We start from the raw sequence: 13,408 nt of genomic DNA on the forward strand, positions 1-13,408 counted from the left end.
CGATCGAGACAATTAATCCTAAGCAATTAACCAAGTTGTCCGGCATGTCATTGGTCCCTCGACGCTTCGTCCCATTATTCGGCGTATCGTCCTCTCCTATGGCCTATTGCCCAATTGGCCAGTTAACTCTGCAACTTCGATATCCTTGGCACAATACCCGCTCTTCTTGGCCCGATGCCCGAGTCCACGGCCCGAAGCCTTCTGTCGATACGTCGACCGATCCACCGACCCGACGTCCAATCTTCTAACATGTTCCTCCAGCACAACATGATTTTTCCTGCTTTAATTGTCTCATCCTGATCGAAGCATCCTATGTCACTCAAAACGTAGATTAAATCATAAACATATATCAAGTGGTTTCATCAATAAAATACGAGATTCAACAAGAGGGGGCCGGTAAAGCATCGCAGTCTCTATGCATAACTCCCTTTACTATTTTTGGCAAAGATTCAAAATATCCCACAAACACCAGAGTACAAAAGGATAGTGTGAACAATAAAATTAGCATATATCGGAAACACATGCGGAACAACGAAACGTACATGTGTCTTTCGAGTCAATACGATGCAAACATAATCTTTCACAAATGTATTCAGATTGGAAAGAAAATGAAAGCAAGAGCATACAAGGATTCCAAGCAATCACATATAGCTCAATTGAAATAAGAAGGTTAGATGAATTCAATGTCCAAAGAAATGAAACTAGAAGAGGCACACATCAAAAGCAAATGCGGAACAATGGGATATACATGTACCTATACAAGTTAATATGATATAACATAAACTTTACACAATAGGTTTCAAGAATGCAAATAATTTAAGAACAAGAGCATACAAGAATTCAAAGCAGTAATATAAAGCTCAATTGAACAAAGAATGCTAAATGACATCAATTTCCAAAGGAAATGGAATAAGAACAGACTCGATCTTTAGCAGAATTTAAGAGGCACATTGAACAAATGATTCAAACTCTCAATTGTGCTCCAATATACTCATAAAAGCTATTGTGGAAAGATATTTTAATCTATTTATAGATAAAATAAGTTTCATATAAATCGATGTTTCCAACAAAGAGTTATAATTGATTTAGTAACCAAAGGTCAGAAAACAAAATTATTGTTTTGCAGAATTCATATGATCGGGTTCAATAGATAACCGGTTAGACATTTGGACTCTAAATATTTCAATCTAGGAATCAAAATAAAGATCCACGAGTCTAGTTTCCAATGAAATAAGTTTTGAATAAATCAAAGTTTCCAACGGGGACTTATAGGCAGTTTAGTATCAAAAGGTCAGAAATTACGATCCCTATTTTGCAGAATCAATAGGCTCATTTGAAACAGAAGTTTGGAAAGACAAACTTACTCCGAATTCTTAAAATAATCTATCAAAAGAAAGGTTTATGAGTCTATATTCTGATCAAATAATTTTGTCCAATTCAGTGGTCAGTGCATGAAGTTATAACCATAACAAGGTAGAAAGGTCAGAATCTCTGAAGTTTCACATATTCAAATCGTTACGTCTAAACAGGAGATATATCAAATGTAAGGCTAGAACAATTCAAAGTTTCTCATATTTAAAGCAAATTCAAAGATAAAAATTAGAGTAAAGAAAGATCAGGAGACTTGTAATAGGAAAGATCAGAACACTTGCAATAAAAAGGATCGAAACACTTGCAATAGGAAGGATCGGAACACCTGCAATAGAAAGGATCGAAACACTTGCAGAAGAAAAGATTTAGGACACTTGCAATAGGAAAGATAACACTTGCAAGAGAAAAGATTAGGACACTTGTCTTTCAAAGGTTTTTGATCCGAAGATCCAAAGATCCAAAGATCCAAAGAAGATGTACGCCCGAATCCTTTTTCTATTTTTTTCTCCATCTCCTCTCCCTGTTTTAATTTTCTACACCTATCTTCTTTCTTTTCTTTCGCAGCCGCAACTACCACTGCCATAACCACAGCTACGATCGCAGCCGCTGTCACAACCATAACCCTTTCCACTGTGCTACTTCTTTTCTCCCTTCTCTCATTCTTTTTTTTTTTTTTTTCCTTTTCCAAATGCTGCTGCCGCAGCCTCCGTCGCTGCCGCAGCCCCTTCCACAGCACTATTTTCTTCCTCCCCTTCTTTCACAAATGTAGCTGCTACATCCGCAGTCACCGCAGCCCCTTCTGTTTTTTCACTCTTTCTTTCTCTTTCCCAAAAGCAACTGTTGCCGCAGCTACCGCAGCCACAATCGTACCGCTACTGTTGCTGCCGCAGCCATACCGCTGCCGCTGCCGCTGCCACAACCGCAGCCACCTTCCCCTCTTCCTCTTCTTCCCTCTTTTCTCCCTCTTCTTCTTCCTTTCTTCTCTTCTTTCCCAGCTGCAACTGCTGCAGTCGTAGCCGCAACCACGGCCGCAGCCAAACCACAGCCGCAGCCTCTTCTTACTCCCCTGCTCTTCTTCCTCTCCTTCTCTTCCTGCTGCAGCTGCCATCGCCGCTGCCACAGCCCCTTCTTCCCCTTCTCTTCTTCCTCTTCCTCTTTCCTTGCCACAGCTGCAGCTGCCACAGCTGCAGCCGCAGTTCTCCTTCCTCTCTTCTTCCTCACCTTCTTTTCTTCCTCTCCTTCTTCTCTTCCAGCTGCAGTTGCCACCGCCGCAGCCGCAGCTGCAGCCCCTCCTTTCCCTTCTCTTCTTCTCCTCTTCTTCCCTGCTTCTCTTCTTCTTCCCTTCTCCTCCCCGATGCACAGTGCCTCCTCTCCTCTGTTTCCTGCTGCAGGAAACAGAGGTGCTGCAGCCCTAGCTGCTGCAGCTACCTCTCTCTCATCTCCCTCTTCCCTCTCTTCTCCTTCTTCTTCTTTTCTTCTCTTCATCCTCTTCTTCTTCTTCTCGTCTTCTTCCCTTCTCCTCCCCGACACCCCACACCTCAGTTTCCTCGTGCAGGAAACATAGGTGCTGCAGCCCTAGAAGCAGCTACCTCCCTTTCTTCTCCCTCTGCCCTCTCTTCTCCTTCTTCTTCTCTTCTCCCTCTTCTTCTCCTTCTCTTCTTCTCCTCTTCTTCCCTTCTCCTCCCCGACGCCTCACACCTCCTCGCTGCAGCCCTTGCCGCAGCCACCTTCCTCTTTTCTTCTTCTTCTCCCTCTTCTTCTTGTTCTCTTCTTTTTCTTCTTCTTCCCTTTCTTCTCCCTCTTCTTCTTCTTCTTCTCTTCTTTTTCTTCTTCTTCTTCTTCCCTTCTCCTCCCCGACGCCACACACATCCTCTCCTCTGTTTCAACAGAGGTGCTGCAGCTCTAGCTGCTGCAGCTACCTCTCTCTCCTCTCCCTCTTCCCTCTCTTCTCCTTCTTCTTTTCTTCTCCTCCTCTTCTTCTTCTCCTTCCCGACGCCCCAAACCTCCTCGCTGCAGCCCTTGCCGCAGCCAACTTCCTCTTTTCTTTTCTTTCCTTCCTTCTCCCTCCTCTTCCCCACAACCATGGGAAACAGAGAGCGTAGGAGATGGTGGGATAAAACCGCCACCCTTTCGGACTTGTTTTTTTTTTTTACCTAACGGTTTAATCCTTAAAATTTCTATATTTACATATAAGTCATCCGATTTACAAATAGGTCCTTACATAAATTTCAGAAATGAAGGATATTACATGACCCGTGGAATGGTAGGTGCGAGAGCCACCATCAACTCGATACAAAACAAGAAGCAGAGTAACTTAGGTGTAACTTGGCAAAGTACCCAAGCCACATGAAGGGAGTCAGCATAGAAGATGGAACATGGAGCGGAGGCACAGAGCTTTCCTTGGACAGAGGTCAAGGAAATGAACTTTTGCAGAGGCAAGAACAGGATCATGTCATTCTATGGGTCCTTCATTCTAATTGAGCAGACTCATCTTGCATGGTGCCAAAAATAAAGGGAGCTTCTAGGCACATACACCTTATCTCGAAGAAGCATTTGATTGAGGAACCAAGGAGACTCAACTTGCGGAAGCTAAGTTGGGTTCAAAAAACCTTAGCATGGGGCAAGAGGACGTGGAGGTGAGTACTCTTGAAGAATATGTCATAGTGTTGTCATTCAAATTGCCATGAAGGAAGCAGTATGCAGCAGAGATTGTGCTGGTAGGGGTAGAGGCCTGGGATCCAAACAATAGTGCACTAATTTTAGCGAAGTCGGTGGACTTCGAGAACTACTAGGCGACGAACTATCCTAGAGCAGTGCTTTGTCCAAGTGTGACCCGAGAGCGGGGGGATGAAGGTCGATTACCAAAGGAGCGAATATAATTGAAGGTGAAAAAAGCCCTGTGATGTGTTGGCAGAGGCCACACATGGAGGGATCACAAATGAGTTCATCCCACAAGGATCAAAATGCAATGGAGATATCACCAGGAGGCAACATGGTGTAGTGGATCGTGGTGGAACAGTTCGTGGCAATGCGATACATACGAATATAGTCCCGTGAGGGACTATATTATACGGAGGTATGATCAAGAGCTACAAGGAGTTCCATTTCGGTGAACAACACGACGGCAAGAAGGGCTATGGATTCAAGGAGTGAAGGCTATGGTATCGCAGAGGCGGGTTTTCCATGCGTGCATCGAATTTTGCATCGGATGAAAGCCTTGGTCATCAGCATATGAGGGTTGTGTACCACCGAGGGAAAAGTTCGAATGCAAGTACCAACGAGTCCTATGGGAGGGACTTGATCATGCAGAGGTATGATCGAAGCAGTTGGAGAGTTGGACTATTCCAGAGCCCATATTCGCTTAAGGGAGCCCGACAAGTCAAAAGACAAGGTCGAGTAAGCGAATGTTGCTACCAAGAAAGCTAAAGAGAATAGAATCGGTGCAAACCCTACAACATGATGGCAGAGGCCATGCATGAGAGTTACAGTCTATCTTTCCATCGACCAAAGGGCGCTGCTTGGAGAACACAGAGGTATTGTAGTAGGGGGTCGAAAGGGACGAGGAAGCGACGATAAGTCTAGAGGGACTTAGCTACCCAAATCCAAGCATCAGTTAGAATGGAGGTGGACTCGAAGGAGTGTCATAGAGACATATCTATTGATCGTGAAGAAAAGATATGCAGATGTGAGGTGACGGATAGAAGGGCTATGGGCATGGCAACACCATGGTACCGCAAAGGCAGGATTTCTGTGAAGTCATCAATCCCTTGTTCTCATGAAGGGAGAGTGCTTGGTTGTGAAAGGGGCTGAGGAGGTGGAGCATGTAGAGGCAAACTCCAAGTACCGAGATAAGGCTGACGGGCAGAGGCCAAGGAATTTCGTAAAACCGGTATCAACAAGCTTCTCATCAAGATAGCCGAGAGTGAAGGACTTCGGGTTGTGTAAGAGTGCACGATCGAGGAACAAAGCAGACAGTACGTCGTGCTATACCTTTGCTACTTAGTGGAGTAGACAACAAGGTTGATTGAGAAAATGGTACAATCCCAAAGGCAACCAAAACCAGCTCGATGCATGGAGTATAACCTTCGAGGAGGCGAGCGAAGTTAAGTAACCTTTGCCTTCTCTACTCTTAAAGAAATGGGTGAAACCGAGTACCTCAATTCTCTTATCTATCCAGTAGAGGAGCTTTGCACAGGTTCAAAGACCCTTCGAAGATAATGGAAGATAATAGTTATCAAATCCTCATCAATGGTGATTAGTGCTACTATGAGTAGGTTATCCACTTCATTTCCCAACAGAATGCTAATCAAAAGTAGAAGCGATGTGAATATACTTGGAAGTGACAACTAAGTAAAAGAAGAGTCGATGGGCAAATTTTGTGAAGAAAGGACCCAAAACTTCGAAAGTTTGCGAGGTGATGCTCGTTAGAGATCCAACAAGCATCCACCCAATTCAAGTAGCATAAGGCATTTCAAAGACTGACACATAGGAAGGATGGTCTTTTCCTTCATTTGGAGGATCCGCAGGAACCAACAAGGATCAACATAACTCAGCCAACCCCACACTAGAGTCAGAGTCATTGGCGAGTTGAAGCACCATGGCGGATTAAAAGTTTGACTACTTAACAACAACAGTGGAGAGCAGTTGGGAGCCAAGAGATGCATTGCAGTTGGAGCAGAAGATTGAAGACTCAACAAAGGCAAGGAGTTATAATGTCGACAAAGGCTTCGACGAGGACATCGAAGGAATAAGTGGGGGAGAATGTCATGGACAAAATTATAAATAGGATGTTTGATGTAATGCTTATGTATGTCCATGTCTTTTGGTTTATTCATACTTTGCACAACATGTAGAGAGACGATCGAAGGCTTAACAGTCCCATTTTAGTTGGGTTTAGTGGTTGTTTTAGGCTTGTAAATAAATGTTGTGTCATGTGAACACTTATGATAGATATTCGGTCTATAGTGGACTATTTTGACCCTTTGTTATGTAACCATTCAAAGCTTGTAAAGTTTGTTTGTAATTTGCATTGGCTATAAAGTGTTTACGGAAATGTTTGCTTGTGGATCCCTAGTAAGGCGCTTTCTCTTTTGTAGGTCCTAAGGGACCATAAGAGGTTTCGGGAAGGCTGACCTTTCCGGACGGACGTGCAAGGGTACTGCATGACTTAGGCAAAACTAGCTAAGTCTGTGATAGTTCGTCGGAAGTTCTGCCGGAATTGACTGAGAAGTCTAGGAGCTTGCCAAAGAAGCTAGTTGGAACTCGCTAAGAAGATCGTCGTGAAGTCCAAGAGCTAGTTGGGAGTCCGTTGGAATATTGCCGAGAGATCGTCAGAAGTCAGAAGTTCACCGGAAGACCGTCGGAAGCTCGCTGGAAGAAACCTAGACTTATGAACTTATTTAGCTTAGTAAATATCTTAAAATTCGTAGTTAGCACATAATTGGGTTGGAATTGGGCCAACTCAATTAGGGGTCAATTGGGCCCAAGGTTAGGCTATGTTAGGTCAAGTGAAAGACCCAAACAGTGACCCAATAGGTGGAACCATCATGGCATAGTCTTCGAGATTGTGTTAGGCGGTGGTACCACCGGTCTGGGTGGTGGCACTGCCCAAACTCAGTCTCTGAGACTGTCAGGCGATGGTATCGCTAGTCTGGGCAGTGTTACTGTCTAGACACAGTCTTCTAGGTGATTGTACTACCAGACTAGGCGGTGGTACTGCCTAGTCTCAATTTTGCAAGTAGTGGTACCACCCAACACAAGCGGTGGTACCGCCAAGACCCGGGAAACCTAGGATGAGATCTTTTTAGGCTCTAAGTTTGAATCCACTTGAGGCCTATAAATACCTCTCTCATCCCTTGTTAACACACACACAACTGAGAATAAAAATAAGGGAAAATTTTGTTGTACCACCCAAACATAGTCTTCTAAGCGATGGTACCGCCAGATTGGACGGTGGTACCGCCTAGTGTCAGTGTTGTAGGCGGTGGTACTGCCAAGACCCAAGAAACCCGGGATGAGATCTTTTTAGGCTCCAAGTTTGAATCCACTTGAGGCCTATAAATACCCATCTCATCCCTGGTTAATACACACATAACTGAGAACAAAAACAAGAGAAAATTCTATTGTAATCTTGAGAGTTCTCCTCCTCTAGTCTAAAGTATAATTTCTATTTAGAGAGGAGGTAGTGGGGGTGTAAAGGTTCTCTCCTGAGCTTGCAAAAGCAGAATAGAGTTGTAAAGAGGTGGTTGGTCTTCGCCTATTGAAGGAAGACCGATAGTGGATGCCGGTGGCCTCGACGGAAGAGGAATCAATGGAGTAGATATAGATCACGATGACCGAACACTATAAAAATCTGGTTTGCATTTCTTTTGAGCAATTTGCTTTAACTGCAAACTTCCTTCTTATTGCTTTCACTATGCTCCCTTATGCTTCCAAGTTAACATCTTCCAAGATCGATTTTCAACGTACGAAATATTTTTCGAATCGATATAATTTTATCTGCTGCACTAATTCACCTCCCCCCTCTTAGTGCCGACTTGTTCCTAACAGTTGGTATCAGAGCCACGATATTTTCTCATTTGGTTTAACACATAAGAGAAATGACTCTTTTCGACTTTCAAGAGGGTCACTCTCTCATTCGTCCTCCCATGTTCAATGGAACGAACGACACTTATTGAAATACTCAAATGAGAGTTTTCTTAATTTCCTTGGATTTGAATTTATGGAATATTGTCGAAATCGTTTTCAAATGTCTTCTCTTCCAATAAATAAACCATTGGAATGATTTGGAAAAGAAGACTTTTTCTTTAAATGCTAGAGTTGTGAATGCTCTATTTTGTGCCTTAGACAAGGATAAATTCAATCGTGTTTTTACCTGCAAAACAACTTTCGATATTTGACACACTCTTGAAACCACACACGAAGGCACTAGTAGAGTAAAAGATTCTAAGATAAATCTTTTGATGCATGATTTTGAATTATTTCGGATGGAACCAAGTGATACTATTGGAGACATGTACACCTATTTTATGGGTGTCGTTAATAGTCTAAAAACTTTTAGGACAAGTTTTCGAATTTTGAACTTGTTAGTAAAGTTTTACGATCACTTTCTAAAAATTGAGATTCGAAAGTAACGACAATACAAGAATGAAAGAATTTAAATAATTTTCCTCTCGAAGAACTTATTGGATCCTTAATGACCTATGAAATGAGTTTTATGGCACATGTTGAACATGATGAACTTGAGAACAACCTTCCAAAAAATAGGAAGGATACACTTATAACAAATGAAGACCACTTGAGCGAAAGCTCAAGTGATGATGAACTTGAACTTATCACTATAAAACTTAAAAAGTTTATTAAATAATAATTAAAAAATAAAAATGAACTTAAAAAAAAATTGCCAAAGAAGAAGATAGCACTCAAAATGACTTGGGATGAAATGAGTGCATCCAAAGAAGGGGAGCAAACCGATGAAGGCGAAACGATAAACTTCACTTTAGTGACTCTCGACAATGATGTAAAAAACTCAAACGAAACCCCCTTAGTTTATTTTGAAATTACTTGATGCATTTCATATGCTATTTCTAAATTAATTAGTAAAAAAAATAAAGTAAATAAATAAAAGGGGATCATGCTTTTTATTTTTCTAGCTAATTTTGAAAATGAGAATGACAATTGTATGCTTTATGAAAATATAACAAATGTTAGATTTAAATCTAATGATTAATCCTATGTTTGTGTTTAAGAAATAATAATGTGTATTATGTTGATTTTCGTATTGCTTTTTGATTTTGATTGAAGATGCCTTATGTTCAATAAAACCATGCTCTATGTTTAATGAAATCATAATGCAATAAAAATGTTAAAAGATTTGATCTCATGCTTGACGATTTTATATTTATTTATACATGATTATTTTTTGGTAATTTATGGTTTATTGATCTTGATGATTTCTGTGATGAGATTTGCTCTTTCAATTTTAAACTATGATGTATGGTTTTCATATGAAAAAAACTTGAGCATACTTATATGAAATCAATCAAATAAAATGAAACACATAAAAAGAAAAATGTATTATCATTGGAATCAAAATGATAAATCAAATCGCTTATTTAAAGAAGCCTTATGTTTAATGTGTCATATTTTTTGTCATGATAATTTTGATGATGAGATTTGTTTTTCCATTTTAATCAATGATGTATGGATTTGGCGTAAAAACTTGGGCATTCTTGTTAGAAATCAAATCACTTCAATTGAAACAACTAAAAAGAGGAAAGCACTTCTCCTTGAAAAATTTCTTTTTCCCTACTTTATCGATTTTTCAAAAAGGAGATTATGAATTTATTTATGTTATTTTATAAATCTCTTGAACTATTAAAGTGATTTTAATGACTTAGATTCGAATGAGTTATTAATCCAAATCATGATTTTGATTTCTCAATATTTGACACTTGAGATCTTTCTATGAATTGAGATCTTTTTCTCTTTGTTACTTCTTGTCATTTACTAAAGAGGAGAATTTTCTAGATAAATCATGATTTTGATGATTGAAGATTTTATATGCATGAATTGAGATCTTGTTCTCCTACGATTCTTTTTGCTATTCACTAAAAATAAAACTTGTTACTTGACATCTTGATAATTTATTACTTGAGTTTTGTTATATATTATTCCCCTCCATTTGACTATGACAAAGGTGAAGAAAATAAATGATGAATGTTTGGTACCAACAATCATGAAGTGATAAATACTTAAAAATATTGATTTAATGTTTGGTATCATGAATGCTTTAGTATCATGCATGAGAGCAATGATGAAGGTTTTGAAAATAAATGTTTGTTTCATGTTTGATGATTTTATATTTTGAAATTATGCATGATGAGTTGAAGTGACGTTGGTTTAAAAATATTTATTCAAATGTATGAATCAACAATCTTTTTGTCAAATGAATCATGATTTTTTTTGTGAATTCATAGAATTATAACTTGAGTCTTCTTTTTTAATCAAGATTGTTTCCTATTATGCTTTCTATTTACAAAAGAAGAAACTTGTCAAAAATGATATATGGTCTTTTGACATTCATGACTTGATTTTTCATCTTTGTAGTTTACCTTTGTCATGATTTGAAAATTGATATAAAGGGAAAAGAATTACAATGTTGTATTCTTCCCTTCTATTTGACAATGACAAAGGGGGAGCAAAACTTGCTAGAAAGCAAAATTGCTAGCTTGCACTTATCAAAAGAGAAGAAAGAATTTACTATCTTGAACATAAACAAGAATTGCTAGCTTGCAATCTCAAGAGAAGCAAAAGTGCTATCTTGCCTATCTCAAAATACAAAATATGCTAACTTGCACATCTAGCAAAATTTACAAACTTGCATAACACAAAATTATTACTAGCTTGCATGATGATAAAACTTGATATTATGTTTATAATGCAATGATTTGAAACTTGCTAAATGCACTTCTCCTTTTTGTTGATGACAAAGGGGGAGAAGTTATGATAATGATCATGCATTGAATGATGTATTGAAATTTTTATTATGCATGATTTTATGATGACGTGTTGTAAATATTCATGATTAAATTTGCTTTGACTTAAATTCAACTTGAATTCAAGGTTCTATCAATATGACATATTGATAGGGGGAGTTAAGGTTAACTCTTATCATCAATTGGTTGTCATCATAAAAAAGGGGGATATTGTTGAATCTCGGATTTTGATGATGAAAACAACTGATAGTGTTTATGATTTGATCTGCGTTTTGAGTGATGCAAAAGCTTTGATCAAGGAGAGACAATTAAAGTAGGAAGAATCATGTTGGGCCGGAGAAAAATATGTCAGAAGATTGGACGTCGAGTCGAAGGATCGATCGACGTATTGACAGAAGGCTTCGGGCCATGGGTTTGGGCATTGGGCCAAGAAGAGTAGAAATTGAACGAAGAAAATCAGAGTTGCGGAGGTCAACTAATCGATTGGGCAATAGGCCACAAGAGAGGACAATGCGCCGAATAATCGGACGAAGCATCGATAAACCAATGACATGCCGGATAACTTTGATTCAAGCTTTATAATAATTGTCTAGATCGAAGTAGGTTTTAAGTGTGCGGGATTAACTACAATAGCAAGGCATAAAGCAAAATGAAGTCCCGAAGTCAAGAATAAGATTTCGTTAGGAGTTCGAGAGTTCATCGGATGTCCGGACGTTCATCAAAAGTTCTATCAAAATTGACCGAGAAGTCCAGGAACTTGCCAAAAAAGCTCGTCGGAACTCACCAAGAAGATTATCATGAAGTCCAAGAGCTTGTCAGGAGTCCGCTGGAACATTGCCGCGAGATCGTCAAAAGTTCGCCGGATGATTGTTGGAATCTCTTTGGAAGAAACATAGACTTACAGACTTATTTAGCTTAATAAATATCTTAAAATTAGTAGTTAGCACATAATTGGGTTGGAATTGGGCCAACTCAATTAGGGGTCAATTGGGCCCAAGGTTCGATTGTGTTGGGCTAAGTGAAAGGTCCAAATGGTGACCCATCATGTAGAACCGTCGTGGCATAGTCTCCGAGATTGTGTCAGGCGGTGGTATTATCGGTCTAGGTGGTGATACTGCCCAAACTCTGTCTCTGAGATTATCAGGCGATGGTACCGCTAGTCTGGGTAGTGGTACCGCCCAGACATAGTCTTCTAAGCGATGGTACCGCCATACTAGACGGTGGTACCGCCTAGTGTCAGTATTACAGGCGATGGTACTACCAAGACCCGGGAAACCCAGGATGAGATCTTTTTAGGCTCCAAGTTTGAATCCACTTGAGGCCTATAAATATCCATCTCATCCCTGGTTAATACACACACAACTGAGAACAAAAACAAAAGAAAATTCTATTGTAATCTTGAGAGTTCTCCTCCTCTAGTGTAAAGTGTGATTTCTGTTTAGAGAGGAGGTAGTAGGGGTGTAAAGGTTCTCTCCTAAGCCTGTAAAAGGAGAATAGAGTTATAAAGAGGTGGTTGGTCTTCTCCTATTGAAGGAAGACCGATAGTGGATGCTAGTAGCCTCGACAGAAGAGGAATCGGTAGAGTGGATGTAGGTCACAACGACCGAACCACTATAAAAATCTGGTTTGCATTTATTTTGAACAATTTACTTTAACTACAAACTGCATTCTTATTGCTTTCACTACGCTCCCTTATGCTTCCAAGTTAACATCTTCCGAGATCGATTTTCAATGTACAAAAGATTTTCTGAACTGACATAATTTTATCCGCTGCACTAATCCCCCCCCCCCCCTCTCTTAGTGCCAACTTGTTCCTAATACCCTCCTATTTATAGAGGTCCCCTATCAACTTAACCTTAATAGATCCTGCCTTATTGGGTATTAGATCTTCATCCAACTACCCAAGCCTTTTAGATTAGTGGATCTCTATCTAGTAATCTCTCATTGGCTCTTATTGGATCTCATCCACAGGATCCAATAATTCAAGGGCTTATTGGATATCCAATAAGATAGGGGATCCAGTGGATATCTCATATCCGAACCTCTACTCATCGCAAGACCTACCATATGTGTGTGACTCTTTAGGCCCAATATCGAGTTGGCCGTGAGTCATACTTGTTAGAACTCCTTCTAGCTCAATGAATTATTATCTCCATAATAATTCACTCGACTCATCGACTATGGACGTACTAGGCCACTACGCCGTAGTCCCCAAATAATACAGGATAATCCAATCCTTTATTCCTATCTATACTCAATTACCATGTACCAATAGTCCCTCATCCATCTAGTATCCCATAAATCGTATACCAGGCATGGTGCTGTCAGACCCATACAGTTTCTACACGAGTCTCACTCTAATCGGATTCTCCCGGAGAACTCTTTCTCTCTCGATCCGAATGACTCTGTCCATGGATTTGTCTGAGCAAGAATACATGTGATATTCCTCTTATGACACCGAGAGCGGATGATCCTATATCGAGACTCAATAGTTATCGCAAAGTTGGCTACCACTCCCGATGACCGGTTGTGCTAGATCT

Source organism: Musa acuminata, chromosome BXJ3-9, assembly GCF_036884655.1.
Source record: "Musa acuminata AAA Group cultivar baxijiao chromosome BXJ3-9, Cavendish_Baxijiao_AAA, whole genome shotgun sequence".
Taxonomy (NCBI): Eukaryota; Viridiplantae; Streptophyta; class Magnoliopsida; order Zingiberales; family Musaceae; genus Musa; species Musa acuminata.